We start from the raw sequence: 18,450 nt of genomic DNA on the forward strand, positions 1-18,450 counted from the left end.
AACAAATACCTGGCCCTAAGTTAATTACAACAATCAAGGTCAATATGGGAAATAGCTACATTTTAAAGCGGAAAAGAACATCTTTTTCATTACTTGAGTGGACATATGTGGTCAACTGGTGAAAAATAAACCACATTCTTTGATTTAAACAATTCCAACTAAAGTGTAAGCTTGCAAGCAAAACATCTTCAAACAAAAGCTGTAATTCCTCCTCTACAGATTCTGCAATTTTGATTTTCACTATTAAACATAATCACTGTAAATTGATATTGCCAGTAAAAAATGTTGAGTGTAAAGTCAAAATCCCTATTACGCCTTAAGTCAGGATGAGAAGAGCAACATCAAAACTATAGCCAGGGCCACAGGTTACGCATCATCTAGAATTTCAGGATTGAGAAATCATTTTAAAAAAACAACTGTATTTTATATTATCAATATAATCAAAGAAACTACATGTTTATATAGCAAAAGTCTACCAGAAGTAGTACAATATTTCATGTTAGATGTCACATTTTTCAGCTTTTGTCAGTTTATGGTATATGGAAAACTATAATGTAGTGTGTAATTCAACATGTTAACATAACATTATTCAGCAGGTTTCATTCGACTTTATGAAGCAAAATGTGTTAATTCTACAGGGTGATGCAAAACCTTTGGCCATAGCTGTATATTGGTAACGCTGCACTAAGAATATCTTTAGTGTTCAGAAAAAGTGAAACATTAGAAAGAGGAAACAGTCACTGTTGATTTCACAGTACTGAGCAGGGCTAGAGTACAGTTACAACTGAGTATGTGCCTACTGTTAAATAATCCGACTGTTAAAGTGAAAAAAAGGAACCAGTGTTGAAAATGAGTTTTTACTGTCAAAAGCCATGACAGTTCATATTGAAATGATGGAAACTCGCTTGATTTCTGAAACTCAGTAATGTCCCACCTGGGTCCAGATGAAAAGGAAATTCATTCATAATGCAGGAGTCTTGATGTGCTTTTCCTGCTTTCGCTCCCCTTTGGGCCTTTGGGCAATTACGCAGAATAGTCCACTGGTAGTGAACCTTGAGCTTTATTGTTAACACTATGACCACCTGACCGCTTTCAGAAACAAAACTTCATACACTTGTAAGCCACCCCAGGGTAAAAACTTCAGTTGTATAGGCAGCTCACAAAGTTTAGTCTGTTAATAGATTAGACTTACATTTTTTGGGCTTATCTGTGGTAAAGATTGAATAAAATAAACCAGTCCTAAGCATCCCCACTAGTTTGTGGGGCTACTAAAAGATAATTAGAGATGACTGGTGATACCAAGATCTATTATTAAACAATGATGACAGGATTAATATCACATGAGGATGTACAGTAATCAGTGAACTATAAGGCTCAATAAAATAAACAGATTTTATATTTGATTTTATTGGGATCAAATTGTAATTGCTCTGTCGAACATATGTATTTCATATGTAAGTATTGCATATGTAAGTCTTTTATCTGACAGTCTTATAATCAGTCAGCATTCTCAAGGTCCAGGAGCAAGTAACCATCCAGAATTACAGGTAAGATTACAAATTGGAGAATGTTTTCTAGCATGTCAGGATGATGCACACTGAAGACCGAATGCAGGGGTGTGCCGATTACTTGTTTAATCTGAGTAGTCTAAGCAATTTGGACAAAAGCTTTTATAGTAGCTGAATTTGTTACATTTGGTTCTGCAAAAGACCTGCCCCCTAAAAACATTTCATCAGTATTATGTGAATCTTCAGCAAAAGTGCGTAGTGGAGATTTGGTACCGCGATAAATATGCAAAGTATGTCATTCCCTTATAATAAATATTGGTCCTCAATGCTTTTATAGTGTCACTTGAACCCAGCACTACAACATTGCTTAGTCACTACTGGCTATTTCAGTTAATAATAAATAAGTATCACATCTTTCACAGTTTCCATTTCCTTGCAGTACTCTTCAGTTGAGGTTAACAGATCAGCATGTTTTCCTGCTTTCCATAGAAATTCAAAATCTTTATTAATGACACACGGTTACTTTGTCACATCAGCAATATTTATGCATGTGCCGATGACACGGATGTTTACACTCGCTTCAGAGTGTGATAGATATTCAGACTGCTTTAAAAGAAGACTTTGATAGGTCAAAGAAATGGTTAGATTCCCGACCTACTGCTAATTATTTTCCTTAAAAAGTATCAGTGTTGTTTAAATTATAATGCTCAGCTACACATCACAGTTTTGATTTGTATAATGACAGACTGGGTGTCTTGCGCTCTATTAATGTGTTGAGCTTACCATACACCAGTGGCATAGCTAGAGGAGTGGTTTTACGCAGTGTTCAAATTACTCTTTGACTCTTGGGAGGTCTGCAGTAATTACTATATATATATATATATATATATATATATATATATATATATATATATATATATATATATATATATATATATATATATATATCTATATCATATATATATATATATATAGATATATATATAGATAGATAGATAGATATAGATAGATAGATAGATAGATTGGGAGGTGAAAAAAATGTTGTAGGAAGAGAAAGAGAACTCTGTATCATTGACCTATGACCCGGATCTGAAAGGCAGCCATCTTTGAAAGGGGTAGAGTGAGTTTGCACAGGGGGAGAGAGTGAAGAGGTTTTGCAGTCAAGAGTTGGAACACAAAATATTTTTTTACAATAAAGAAAGTATGGACTTGTGAGAGTGGAGTCTAGCCTCAAAGTCCAGTTAAAACAGAGTTTGTTGGAAAAGCTGAAAAGGCATGAGCTCAACGCAGGAACAAGTCAACCAGAATGGAATGAAGGTTTTCTTGGAAAACAGTAAGTGAAGCAAACAATTACTTATTTGAGTCTACTGTTTAAACAAAGCAACTTAGTTGTGAAGTGACAGCGAACCCCCACTCAAGTGCAAACTAACTTTGCTTTTGACAAGTATGCGCTGCAATCAAACACAAATGCAAAATACAGTGCAAATGCCTTCAGTGGTCAAAAACCACAAAACAAACACCAACCTGCTTCCTCAGCTCCCTCTCCAAATGAGAAGCAGAGGCCTCCTTTTATGTCATTAATTAGCAAAGGGTGTGGTACAGTGCAAATAGTGGTCTGTGTGGAATTAATTAGCAAAGGGTGTGGTACACCAGAGTCTTACGTAACTACCATTGTAGGTGAGGATACTGCGGTGGAGGTAATGATGTCAGACTGGTGTTGAGATAATATTTTGTGTGTACGCACATACAAACATATATTATTATAGCTCTACACATAGAGTTTGCTTACCTTTACAAAAACACATGTACCACTTCAAAACAAAAACAAATAAATAAAATAAATTGATTACCTTGAAATAAAATCGACCACAGAGGTCAAATGTTGGTCTTGTATGGCTGCTGTCCTGGTTTCCATGAAGTTGATGAACGATGGGGGAACAATTGGTTCCAGATCAACAACGGGAACTACTTAAGCTTTTTGAGGGGTTCAGCAATGTTTTTTTTCTTTTTTTTTTCTGACATGCCCAGCAGGACTAACTTGGTTGAATATGACCTTGTCTCTCTCTCAGGTGTCACAGTACAAGAGAGACCTTACCGGATCCCGGAAAGTCAACGAAGTGGCGTTCGCAAAGAGGTATGGGCGATGCTCAAACTTGGAGTGGTGCAGTCCAATTGTCATAATGGCCAAGAAAGACGGCACCAATCGCTTCTGTGTGGACTTCCAGAAGGTAAATGCTATTGCCAAGTTCGATGCGTACCCTATGCCTCAGGTCAACGAACTTCTAGATAGACTGGGAAAGGCAAAGTTTATCTCTACTCTGGACCTAACAAAGGGCAGATCCCCTTAACCCTGCAGTTCTAGAGAGAAAAATGCATTTTCAACACCAGAAGGGGCTGTTTCACTTTAAAACCATGCCATTTTAACTACATGGTGCACCCACTGCCTTTCAGAGACTGGTGGGCCAGGTTTTACGCCCACATTATGAATATGCAGCAGCGTATGTTGATGATGTGGTGATTTACAACTCCACCTGGCAAGAGCATTTGGCTAGAGCTACAGCCATCCTTCAGTCTCTAAGGGTAGCCTGGTTGACAACTAACTTGAGAAAATGTGCGTTTCCCAAGACAAAAACTCAATATTTGGGATTTTTAATGGGAAATCCCCAAAACCAAGACTCAGTGAGGGCACTACTGGGATTAGCTGGTTATTACCGCAGCTTTATCCCTGAGTATGCCACTGTGGTTAACCCTTTAGTAGACCTCATCAAAAAGAGTGCCCCAAATTTAATTAAGAGATGCATCCTCCACACCGATGCGTCGGACATGGGATTGGGTGCAGTCACTCCTGCACCTGCCATTTTGACACACTTTGTCAAACTATGTATTTAATTTTTGCCATATAAAATAAGACAATCCTGATCTTTTGTATCCAGTGGTTTCAGTAGGTTGACAAATTGAGTCAGGGAGGCGTTTGGCTAGATTATCAATTACTGCCTAGTAGAATTACAGTCAGTTGATGTTTTCCATGGTGTCATTTAAAGCAACTCCCTTGAACACTCCGGTTGATAGCACTTTTGAGCTTTTTTGTGGATTTTCCAACCTCAGTCTTCATTGCTTTCAGCACCATAGTTTGCTGGATGGTGCGATATGAGTCTGTTAAGGACGTGTTCCTTTTCTAAAGTTTGAGGGAAAGGCTTCGGCGTTCGCAAAGAACGTCTTTCATCATTGCCAAGTCCACAACAAAGCCTCTTGCAAAGGTTGTCGGCCTTTTGTACAGTTCACCGTATTCCATATAAGATCATGCACATGTATCTTAGTGCCTCTCCATTTATGCTCTCATTTTCAACCATCCCATTTAAGTTTGAGTGACATCATTAAACCATGGCAAGTATTTTTTTGTTTTAGCAAAACATTTCGAACCTTAGCTGGATCAATGGCATCAAGGGTAGAATTGATATTTTAATTATCAACAAGCTTATCCATAGTTACAGAGTGCAAAGGTAATAAGAGCCAAGTGCCTCTGAAAACTTTAAAGTAGTTGAAGGGTTAAGTTCCAGAGTTGTAAAAATGTATATCACTTTATTTATAAGCACTGGCATATTAACCTAAAAGTTGAGTACTTGTCTGATTTGATATCTACATGAATGTTAATGTCACGGGTGGGGTGAGCAGGGGTACCCACAAGTAAATAAATAATTTGAATAGTACTAACTATGCCAAATTGAGTTTGAAAAGGGCAAGGACATTTATGACTGAGTAGTAATAATCTTCCCGTAACATGTTTTATTTTTGATCCCTGGGGGTCCAACACACACACACTAAGGGAAACCCAGGTAGGTTAAAGCTAATTTTATTGTTTCGCAACAGGGTAAAAAATGCTCTTTGAAAACCCCACACAAACTCGCAACAAATAGAAACTATAAAAAATGAAGGAGAACCCAAAAAAATGCAAACTGAGGTAATCCCCTCCTGTTGGTAAAAGTCTCTAAAAAAAAAAAATAAATAATGTTTATGTTTAGCTGCCACACAGAGCCCAGTAAAAGTACTGGAAGTCTAATTAAGGTTGGTTCCCAAACCAACCCGCTGCCCACTCGTCCCAACATCCACTATCCCACGTATTGAACCACCAATGGCCCTCACTGCAATGATACACCGACCCACTGAAGAAGATGAAGATGGAGATCACGGGGAACCTGACAGGAGGAAGGGGGGGGGGGCAAAGAAAGAGGCCGTCAGAAACGTGTACAACGGTAAGTAAAGCTTTCTCATGCACACCTGTGTTCCAGCTGGTCACTTCCCCTTAGCTTATCCCTGACTCTCATGTATCTACCTCTTTCTCTGATTCTGGAACCTGACTGTTGCACCCTGGACTGGACTTCGACCCCCAACAGAGGACAGGTAAGCATCACCCTGGAATGGACCCCTGGACCTCAATCTCCGACATGAAACCGGTGTCACCCTGGTGGGCTTCAGGCGTACCCTGACAGAACACAGAGCCGACTCAGGGTGGGTAAATATAAGTTATGGATATACAGTTTATAATATATTAAAGTCTCAAAAAATAAGCCAATAATAATGAACGTCACGTCCCTTCTCTCTCTCGTCACTGGTACAGGACTTGTGGAACAGTCTGCTCAAACCTGGACAGCCCGGCCAAATGCAAGCAATAAAAAGATGTATACAGCTCCAAAAAACGTCTTTTTTAAATCCCAATTAGTTTTGCAGTGTCTGGTAGCTTTAAAAAAAAAAAAAGCCCAATATGATGGGATATGAAAAGCGTCACTAAAAGTTGGTGTGGTATATAAACCAAAAAAAGAAAATCCAAAAAATAAACAGAAAAATTGTAGCACAGTCCCAAAAAAACCAAAATCCCAAAACAACAAAACAAAAGGAAATCAAATCATTTAATTACCCTTCCTGTCCTTCCTCTTTTATATCCCCCCTGAATACTCTCATTCGCTTGACTGGATGTGGGGCGGGACTTCCTACTAATGTAGGGAAAGTGCTCATGCAGATGGTGAAAGTATGCACAGAAAAATAAACAGTGATTTAAATATGCAGATTCTAAAGTGCAACAACAAAAGGAAATACAAACGAAAAACCATTCAAGTAAGGATAAATCATAAACGGAAAACACAATAAATAATTTCAGTGCACAAAATAATGAATAAACATTAATTAATTACATTTGTTAGTACTGTAAATAGTGTGTTATGAAAATACACTTCAACTACCAGAATCCTGCTGGTTAAAAGTCAGGTGACCTGTATGCGGGAATTCTGGAGTTTAAAAAGGAAACTAGCAATACAGGGTGTGGACTGGAGGTGCTACACAAAAAAAGGTTAGTTAGTGCCAAAGTGGGAAGGTTTTGTTTTGTTGATTTGATTTTATGAAAAGCATTACTTATTGTGTGAATAATTTAATAATAAAACCTGCTCCTTTTCATTGCAATTGTCCATTCTTATGTGTCATCTTTCATGCTGCCAGCTGGCTACCACACCAAACAATGAACAAATAGTCCACAATGCATAACATACAATAAAACAAAATTTTTCTGTTCCATAAATTATATGATAATGTTACTGTAATTAATATTTCAGAATGCGACATGGTAAAACCCCTCCAAAAACTTAAGTTCTTAATAACAACTGTGTTGTCACTCCTTAAGGTCTAAAAAAAGGGTAGTGGGCTAGGCGTGAGTTGCATAAACACAAGTGAGTTAACTGTTAATAGAAGTATGAGTGGTTTACTTTATTAAACTGTTGACATACAAGCAGCAATGTTCTTAATACAACTCTATACAGAGGCAAACACACAAGGAAGAAAAACTGATTCTCTTAATGGAAGATTTGCCACACAGCAATTAAAAAAACAATACTTACAGGAAACGTTAGTAGTTTTGTTATATTAATAAATCAATTGCAGAAATGTGTCACTTTTTTTCTGAAAGTAAACATTCTAGACTTTTTTTATATAAATGTTTGAATGAGAAAAAATAAAGCTATATTCCACTTTCTTATTTTATTAAGTTTATTCACTATTATAAGTAATATGTCAAAAAATCTACCCAGCTTTGAATATGGACTACTAATATTATGGCATTTTGCAGATGATCATTAATTGCTTTTCAAAGAAAGAGCTTACAAGGTACATTCATTTCTTTATCATCCATGAAAGTACAAGCTAAATTATTAAAAATCATCTATGTTCCTTTCATATATGATATTCACAGATGGAGTCATCGTTGTTTTAAACTAATTCACATTTTTATTACAGGTGAGGTGGTAAATTATTATAATGCAAAGCAGTTGGGAGAGCCAATCATAATAAATTTAATTGAACTCACTGATATGAGCATTGAATTATGTTTTTATGTAATTGCTCGAGCTCTCAGCTTCCCTGCTTTTTTTAGCACATCAATGAACAAATGTGTAAATTGCAATTAAAATCAAATCAAAGTCTAAAGAAGAAAAACATGACCATAACAAGTATGTGTTTTTAGTAGCTTGCCTTTTGAATCTTTATTTATTTATTATGAATGTTTTTTCCAGGATATTTACTTTGAGATGTTACCATCTTGTTTACAAAGGTATTCTAAGGAGACAGCAGGCAGCGGAAGTTCACATAATCATTGAGGAAAGGCAGAAGCCCTACATGTAAATAGTGTGTGCTTGTATATCTCTGTGTAAATAAAGCTGCATTATTTTAAATAAAAATCCACATGGGGAATGTAGCTGGGGTGTTGAGGGAATAATTAATGATCAGTCAAACAGCAGCCACATGCTATTTACATGCTGGAGGAAAATAGTGTTCTGGGGGTATGGCTTGTGTTTTTTTTAAGCCTTTATTTTGGCCCCTGTCCCTTGTTTATGTTGTTTCTGTGTTTTTGCTTGTTTGGTGTTAATAGATGTACATAACAGCTCTTTAACTGCAGCTCTCTGTCTCTGAGTCTCATCTCCTGCCGGGCCATAACGCTATCCTGCTATAGTGATACATTACATTAACACGCACACAGTAATCTTAGTTGCATTTAATTGCAGTTTTTATGGAATATTCTGATTTTTCAGGAAACACCACTACAATATTTAAATTGTTTTCAGAATTGTTGAACTGAGCTCCTAGGCAAAGCACCTTTTTATCTTTTTTTACAATTTTGATAATTGAAATCTAAGGTTTATTTTTTTCCACCAGAGCAGGACTAAAAGCTGTAAAACAAATGCACACAAAAAACAAAGTGCAGGGATAATGAATGTGGATGCGCTTTAAACAAAGGCTTGGACAAAGGCTTGGGTGCATGACTATTATAATATAGAAAAGAGTTAAAAACAAAGTAAAGAGTGAAAATCTGTTACAAAGCAATGCAAGGCTTTAACGTGGCCTTTTATCAATGTTACTGTCACAATATACCATACTGGTGTACAGCAATTAACATTTCTAAACATCTTAGTCCTCACACCTTGCATTTACACTTACCTTGATCTTTCTTTAAACTAGCATAGTACCAAATATGATTGTTGTAAAATTAAAATATGTGCATTCTTCTAAAACATTTTATATGAGAACAATATAGCTAATGAAAGAGCAAAACAGTTAATATATGAAATTTAATTAGCTATAGGTTACACCATTTATGACTGTGTTGTCATGTTGATGGTAGAGGGAAGGTGGGATTCTATTTATAGCACCCTGCTTTTCTAGCCTTACCATACCATGTGGAGAAATTCAACCAATAATTTTAGAAAAACAACAGTCTTATTAATTACTTTAGCATCTTTGTTAAATCTTGCTACTTTACATTATTAATTTATCTGATTACAGTAATCTATTTCAAACTGAGGCTACACATGCATGAGGCTACTTTATGCCATTTGCTGCTGAAACAACAGCTTTACTTTCAACCCTGAGAGAGTCTTACTTCAAATAACCATTTATATAATGTGTGAGTCAAGGTGGGATTGCTGTCTCTTCCTATATGAAGGGAATATTGCTTTTATAACATTGTTGTATGAGACATTTGCAGCATTATGTATAATTTAGCAGTTATTTTTTTGTTTGTTTCTTTAAAAAAAGAACAAAACATGCAGATGTCATTACATCAAATACCTTTCCTACTGCTACAGTGACCCAGGAGAACAAGACTATGTACTAATCCAACACACCCAATGGGGTCAGTTAAGAACAGCTACTGAGCTACCACAGCTACCCCTTCTCTTGCTAGCACATTTCACTTTAATGCATTGCAGTAGGTGTGGGCTAGGACATTTTCTATTTCAAATTATTCTCATATCACAGTAGTTTATCCATTTTGCAAACAATGTTTTATTTATTTATTTATTTATTATACTGCTATTGGACACACCCCTGCTTCTCACGTCATTTTTAAAAATAACATTAGATCCGAAGATGGGACCAAAGATGATTTACTGGAGTTGTGAACTGTGAAGGTAGGTAGCTTTAATGACAAAGTGAACTTGCAATCAAAAGTGTGGGCAGCAGCAAAATCTTATAAGCCAACACCTGAAGGTGTTTCGGGAACAGACATCATAAAGCTGGCTCTGTAAACATCCTCAAGACATCTGGTCCACTGGAGATTGCAGTCCTAAAAGAATATTCATTATTGTTTGGGGAATGGGGAAGTACAGTTTTACTGGAACACCTATCATTGAATTGGTGATGGCTATATACAACAGAACCTGTGCCCACGACCCAGCTCCTAGTGGCTGGTAGTATTAGTTGGGTGGTATCTGTGTAATACCTGCCTGGAATTAAGTCAGTTAGCTTGTGTTAATTCCACACATACTGTAGCTTGTCTAGCCAATGTAGATTGTCATCGGGAAAACAATAATGCAATACAAAAGGCTCATGGGGGCGGTAAAGCTCATTTTGCATAATTAATTAACTACGAGCAGTTATAAAGCTGTGTGTTTAAGGCTTCTGCTCATTCATTCAGAATTGTATAACTCAGAGATATGAGTTAATCAACCATGTGATATGGGCTTCATTAGCATGATGTTTTTGCATAATGTCAAAGAGCGTTTTAACACAATATTTATGCTCAAAGATATCTTGGAAATCAGTGGCTTATTTACACTAGTGTTTCTTGTTGGCTGGGTTTTAGCTTGCACATTGGAAAGCTATCTGTGGAGTTCCAGCAAATCTGAAGCACTGTGTAGCAACATTAAGGGTGACTGGATATTGGCTCAGGTAATCTTGACTGTCATTCTTACTAAAATAGAGCATCTTAAACCTCCAATGGCTTTGTGTCTAGAAGGCAACCTAGCAGAAAACTGCCAGTTGTGCAATCAACATTTCAAACTGTTCTTACTAATCAGTGGAATGGAGGAAACTTTTAGTTATAAATCATTGAACAGAAAGTATTTTTTAAATACCCATCCATGGGTTTAAGACGTCTGTCTGGAGCCCAGTAACTGCACCCATGTAGGAAATAGCCTATTGAACTGAGGGACAACATTAAAACCGGACTGGACAAAGTGGGGGGAAAAGGAATGATATTGATAGCCATAGTCAAGTGCAAAAATATTTAAATCTTCTCTAATTTGTATGAATGAAACTTGGCTATAAATCAAGATATGACCTTAAAGGGAAACAAAACGTTCCAAGGTCTTTGGCAAGTGCAGTGGGTAAGAGCTTGAAAATCATATTTAATACACCTCTTGATGGATAAGAATGTGGCTGCTATTTGTTGTATCGTCTGCATCTGGGGTATTCCAGAAACATTTCCCCAAATGATAGATGGTCTGGAAGAACCGAAAAACAGTACATGATGGTGACAGGGAAGCTAGTAGGGTTTGCAATATTTCAATTGCAGGCCGGATGCAGCACATCCAAGTACTAGTTTTGGGCTCCCTTTTTAGTCTGTCCTCAAGACCGACAACAGCTGGGAGATTATCGGGGTTGGGGTTTTAAAGCGTGGGAATGGACACAGTCATTGCTGGGGTACATAGCGACGCCATTGACGGGGTGTTTGAGAAGAACAAACAGGACACTGGATTTGTCAATCATAACCTTCTAGTCTTGGTCTACTGTCAATCATGCAGCGATCACGCATCCTCATCATCAGTCAGTCTTCATTGATCATGGGAGGGAGTCCCCTGTTACAGCCCCTAAGATAAAAAAGGACAAGCCTTCAAAATATTTAAGAATATTATAATTAAATGTGTGGAACTTGCACAGACTAATACAGAGAACAGTAGATTTAAATAGTTTTTAATTGATAGTCACACTTTAAGTACTTATTGTGCAGTTTTTAAATGGCATAACGTGCAGCATGTACAGTATACCCCAATGAAGCAAGGCTCATGTTTTACTTGAAAATGTGCTTATCATCATTTAAAATATATATTTTTTTATAACCTGCACCCCATTAATTACACATAATTGAGCAACATTTTTGTTACATCCTTGCCACATAAAAAAGTACAATGTGAGTTATTGTACATTGTATGCTATTGTTATTGCTGGGAGTTTGAAGCCAGTTGTGGAAGATGCACTGCATATTATATATCTTACAAGAAGAAAATCTCAAAGGGTTTGTTCCTGGTTTAATAAATACTTACATTAATAAAAATATGTATAATATACCAGCAATCAAAGGGTTACAGTTTTTATTAATTTTGTAGGATTTTGAAGACTCTTTGTACAATACGTATGCATTGATTTAAAAAATAGCTTAATGGTAAATAAAAAAAAGAACACGTCAAATTTGTTGCAATCATTTGCATGCTGACAAAAAATGAATAATATACAGTACTGGGAAATCTATGAAACGTATTAGAATATTCTTACAGGAAGAACCAGAACAGTCATCAGTGTCAGGTGGCACACAGCTGACATGCTTTTGTGTGTTGATTTAGGAGGTTTTGCTTTTCTAACGCCTGCTGATGTTTTTGCAGTTTTAACTTTGTTTTTTAGGTCCCATGCATACTCCAGGATCACGGTGATCTCCAACCATTTCAGGGGTGCCTACAGCAAATCTTCAAAGATGCTCTTTAGTCCTTCTGCTAATTCTCTCTGCTTGCATTTACATATAATTCTTTGTTCAAATAACACCTGACTATACAGTGCTGTACCGTTGGTAATCTTGAATTACGTGAGCAGCGACTGTAATGATACATCAATAACAAACTCACTCACACACAAAGAAATTTTACTTAAAGGGTAAAGAATGTGCACCAGTTACTCTTTCTGGAGATAATCAGGTTAAAAAACCCTCAGCTATGGTTCTTTACTTGCTTCAATATGGCAAGATAGAATAAGAGACGATAATCTCCCCAGTCCTGAAGCTTCATCACTGACCCTGTTTCTGTGGAGCACTGGGACTTCATCCAATTTCATGGCTTTCAAAGTGTTACCTTGGGTCAAGAAGGAGCCCCAGGAGGGTAGGCAAAACTTTATTGCAAGTCTGGATGGAGTTACTGAGGCTGTAAAGGAATTGCATTTCTGTAGTCTATAACATCTTTGGTTTCTGATTGGAATAAATGTCAAAGAGTCAATGTGTTTCCGGTGGGCAGAGTGTTGAAGGAATCTAGACTTGGGACAGTAGTTCAATTTAGGTGAAGGATGGGCCTAGGGAAAAGGCAATAAAAGGGGCACAAATTAATGTGGATTTATACAACATACTGTAATGAGTGTCTGGGGAAATATTTCGTTTGGCAGACTATAGCATTGAAAAGAAATTAAGTTATGAATTAATAGCAATTTTGGAAGAAGACAGGCTAAAGCTGTCAAGGGAATTATAGATCACAACTGCTTATTTCAATATTTAGGTATTGAACAGTATTGTATTAAATAAAAACAGAATAGAACAGTGCATTATTTATGGTGAGATGTTCAGCTATCTTTCCTTTAGAAGTCTTCCTTAATTTTAAAAGTAATACAAAGCATTACAAAATAATCACATGCTTCAGAAATAAAATACTCTAAACATCACCACATTTTTTTTATAATAAAATGTATACCGTACCAAACAGTTTTCACCAATATATCCTATAAAACAACAACAGTAAGTGTATTTGGTGTGTGTGTTTGGTAATGGCTGTTTGATAAATAACTATAAAAAAAATAAATATATATATATTAATGCAGGGAACTTCCTGATAGATGTACAATTTCTTTGGCTATTGGGATGTTTTTACTTCATTTAGACATTTGTTTCTCTGCCTATTCCTCATTTCAGTGATGTGTTATTCAAATAAATGTATCCCTGTGCAATCTACATGGCCACAGCCCTTGCTCCTTTCAACCTCTCCTCTGCACCCGAATGGTCTCCCCTTCAACCAGGACTGCATTCTGCATTCCTTGTCCTCACAAAAGACAACTTATTCGTTACCTATAGGTTCAGCAACCTCAGCAGCCAAAGGGAAAGTCAAAAGGTCTCCCACTTCAGTGGAGTCTCGTGTTCATTCCTCTCGCCATGATATCTCTTTTGCCCAACAGAGTATTGCTAGTATGCCCGGAGTGGGGGCCATCTCTTCAATGGTACCACCAAAGGTTTCCTCCCACCAGGGACATGGGGGGTTAGTGGTCCTCTTTTGGGGACAAGTGACGATCAATTCCCAAACTTAGAGGCCGCACTGGCCTCGTCCTCCGCCAGGAAGGTTCTCCGTGAACCAGACGGGAACCCTGGGCAAATCTACTCTAACTCTCTTTTGTTTTCCGGTTCTCTGCCAATTCTATGTTCCCCTTGGGGGAAGTAATGCTTGCTTCCCAGCCTTGGAAGCCAAACGGTTCGGTCTCACATCTGCGAAGGCAGCTTTCCGTGATCTAAGGGAAATCCTCTCACAAAGTACTTTTTAAATCTTCACTCATGGACCTGACACAGCAAAGAGGGCATGAGAAATACACTCTCAAGTGCATTAGAGGTAGCCACAGAACACTTACACTATGAACATACACTACAATAATAACCTGTCCTTACCCTTCCGCTCCAGTGAACATTCAACCTGTTTGAGATCTGACTGAGATAAAATGACTTTTGACTTGTGTATCAAGACAAATATCCACCTGAAAGTATACCATGTTATACCTTTCTAAACAGCTAAGAATCTGAAGATTATTAAGAGAATAATCTTTTTACTATAAGAAAAAATATACCTAGGGGTTCTGGTTTTAAGTAAAACACGATTTTTGCCGAAGTTACCAGAATTTATTTTATTAAACCGATAAAAGCAGAACCTCCCCTTGTTTTTATTTTGAACTCCATTCCCTAACATCCCCATCTGAGAAAGGAATGCAAGCGAGAAGGCTACAAGGCTTCCTTGTATCTGGTTTGTTGTTGTTACACACACTCCTTACATTTTCTGCTACATCCTTAGTGTCTGCTGCCAGGTTGAAAAAAATGTGTGTGCCTTTACTACAGTCAAAGCAGACTATTCATTTTAAAAGTGTAATGGTTAAAAGGGAGTTTGTTGTTTTTAAGTTGGACTTTTTTTTTAAGTTGGATACACAAAGTTAATTTCAACAGAGCTGACAAACTGACTGTACAGTGCAGCATTTGATTTCCATGATCCCTTCATTGGCCTGGCTTTAGTTGCAAGAGAGTAAATACCTTCCACTAGTGTCACAAGCTGTGAATATAACATGTCTTGTTTTATTGACTTTAGTACAGTTAATATTATATTACTGTGTAAGTTGTTTATGTATAGTGATTTTTACCAGTTTCTATTGTGGAACATGGGCTGGTGAGTTGTTTTAACTGATTTTTTTCCTGTTTCATAGTCCTGAAAATAAGTGGTGAGAAGTACCTAGCGATTTTTTTTTTTTTAATGCCCAAAACCGGAAGCCTTAAATACACCCTACGATTACCTAGTTTGAATGTAAAAAATATGTTATAAAATGTACTCAAATTATTATTATTATTATTTTTTAGAAATGTCTCCATAAGTGTAATTTAGTGTCTCCTACCTACAAACTGTGAAAGTGTCAGTGGTAACTATAACTCTCAGGAAGTAGGATCAGAAAAAATTGTATGAATACAATTTTACACCAAATTGTTTGACCGGTGCGTATGTGAAGAAGTTCACAATCTGATAGATCTGTCCACTCATCAACATTTTCTGTAAAAATAAATAATAATTCTTTAGAATTAAGCATTCTTGGTTATGTAAAGCAATTTAGTATGCTCTCTGGTAATGTTGCTCTTTAAGTAATCAGAATTAAAACCAAAGATACTGAAATACTGCACCTCATAATAAAAGGTGTTAATATTTTGTTCATTTATGTTTGGGTTTATAAACATGTTGTATGTAACAGTAGAACCACCATGCAGGTCAATTTGACCCATTGTGGATTTAAAATGTTAATTACTCTTTCTTTGTAAATCGTATGTGTATGCCAGTTTTTTACTTTTCCTAAATATATGAATTAAATATCATGACGGCGTTTGACAGCCAAAATCACAAACATGATAGTTATAAACAGTTCTACCTGTATAACATAAGATACTCTTTTTTTGTAAACACAGCAAACAAGACATCCCCCCTTCTCCTCGCACACTTGTTTTGTTTTTTATTTCAAGCCTTTCTTTGTTTGTTGATTGACTACGAGACAGACATAGCTACGACTGTGGATTTGTGCAGTTGCACCAAGATGCCAACTCAGTGAAAGCCTAGTTGCTTTATTTCTCGGTGTACATGGGAGATATCAATCCTTTGTTTTGTTCCAGAAATGCAACTGAGAATATATCAGAAGAAAATATTTAATCTTGAAAGTAGCCATTTAGATTGGAATATGGCAAGCTGCACTCAGATGCACACAGCAAACCAAACTGACAGGTAGGTAACAACTTGTAGAGCCAAAATAAAAATTTTAAACAAAATAGTCTTACAACACAAAACCCCTCCACCCAAATAAGTACTGTGCTGGTACTTCCAGCAAGTGTAGCAATTCTTGCCAATTCTTCGGCTAATTCATTATAAATCTTGTGCACAATGAGAGATATTGTAAGTTTGGAAAACTTCAAGGGCAACCAAGAAGCTATCTTTGCTGTAGAGTGAGAGCAAGCAAAGTCAGAAAAAGAGAGCTTACAAAAAACATCTTCAACCAACACGAACGAATAAGTCAGAGAAAAGGGAGCTTGCTTTTAATAACTGGAATGTAACACTGCTAATACCATCCAGCAAATGCCCACGTACATAATATGTCAGAAGAAGGCAGCATGTAACATTTTAAACTGCAAGCTCTGAATAACATCTAGAAAAAATGCAATTAACAAATAACTTCACTACCTGGAATCATCATTAAAGAAGAGGACAACTAACGATTTAAAGACTCAATTAATGGACAGAATTGACTTACTGGGAATGGTTCAGTAGACCAAACAACAGCTGTATTTCCAGAAACATATTATTCAGACAATCCTATACTGATACAGTAATAATAACCCAGTCTATTTTTTATTCATAAATCCATAAAATAACATCTGCTAAAAACAAATGTGTTGATGGTCCATATAAAATATGCTTTTATCTTAATTTGCTTTGACCCAGAGACACACATGCACACTCTCACTCGCCTTTGAAAATGAAAAAAATTGTAAATTGCCATGCCATGCCATACCAAGCCAAATTTGAAATTACTTGAATGAATTCTAATGGCTTTGTGCCATTCATTTCTACTTGTGAATGAAAAGAAAAATACAAAGAGCTATTCATTGATACTTGTTAAAATAAACCTTTTTGAAAACTGTTTCTTTAAAAACAAGACACATTTTAAACACATCAGAGCTACATTACGTTGTCAGCTACCACTATGTGTAAGCTATTCACAGTTGTCACACCTCCCTGGTTAAAAACTTGAAGGTCTTTGAGCCAGTAAAACGTTGGCTTGACAGAAGGGAAATTATGCAATTACATCCCAGAATCTGTAGAGGAATTTCTCATCTGCTGTCACATTTCAACATCCTAATACAACACAGATGTTGCAAATAAATAATGGTTGAGAATTTCCCTAAAATCTTTTTGGAATGATATTAGGACATAGTGTACCAGAGCTCCAAGGAAACAGGGTTGCAGCCAGAGTTCATCTATCTGAAAAAACAAGTTGTTATTAAATTAACAGACGAAATAGGAAACAGTTTGAACCATTTCAGGACCAAACATTTTTCAGTGGGATGCTTCCCCAGACCAGATGTTTTTGGCTGTAGTTGACTCTCTTCCTATAAAAATTAATTTTTTTTTTTTTTTTTTTTTTACAGTATCAAGCATTTTTTATTCTGTATTCTGCTTAGAGGTTTTGAAAAATATTGATGTTTGTACAAATTACAAGACCTTGTTTCACCCGAGTGATTGCAATGACATAATACACATTTATTCTCAGGGTCTTTATGAGCAATGATGGACACTATTCGATTTATTTTCTCAAAATAAATATTTATAAATACAATAACAGTTATTCATTCAATTATTACCAGTAATAAGGAAAAAAGAGTACCTGATACATTTAGTTCATGAAATAGTATATGCAGGGCTGCTCTCTGTCCCAAGGATTTAAAAGCAACGGACAGGTGGTAGAGCATTCAGTCACAGTGAACTTGAACTCTGGAATGTTCTACCATGTACAGTGAGAGACGCACCAACATTGGCAATTTTTTAAACTAAATTAAAAACATACCTTTATAATAGGGCTTTCATATTTTTATAATCTTTCTTTTTTTGCATAGTTTTATTCCTGTTTATTTGATTTGAGTTCTTTGTCTGTTGCTTTTATTTGCTTTTATTTTAAAATGTTGTTTTCTCTTGCAATTTGTATTATTTATATTGTTTTTATTGTTGTTCTGAATGTTCTTTTTCTTGTTAAAAGCGTCTTGGGATGGTTTGCCATGAAAGGCACTTTATAAATAAAATTTGATTTGATTTGATTGATAGCCACTTGTTTCTTGATAATTATAATTGTTGTAAAAATATATATATTAAAACACATGAGA

This window comes from Polyodon spathula, chromosome 4 (genome assembly GCF_017654505.1).
Source record: "Polyodon spathula isolate WHYD16114869_AA chromosome 4, ASM1765450v1, whole genome shotgun sequence".
Taxonomy (NCBI): Eukaryota; Metazoa; Chordata; class Actinopteri; order Acipenseriformes; family Polyodontidae; genus Polyodon; species Polyodon spathula.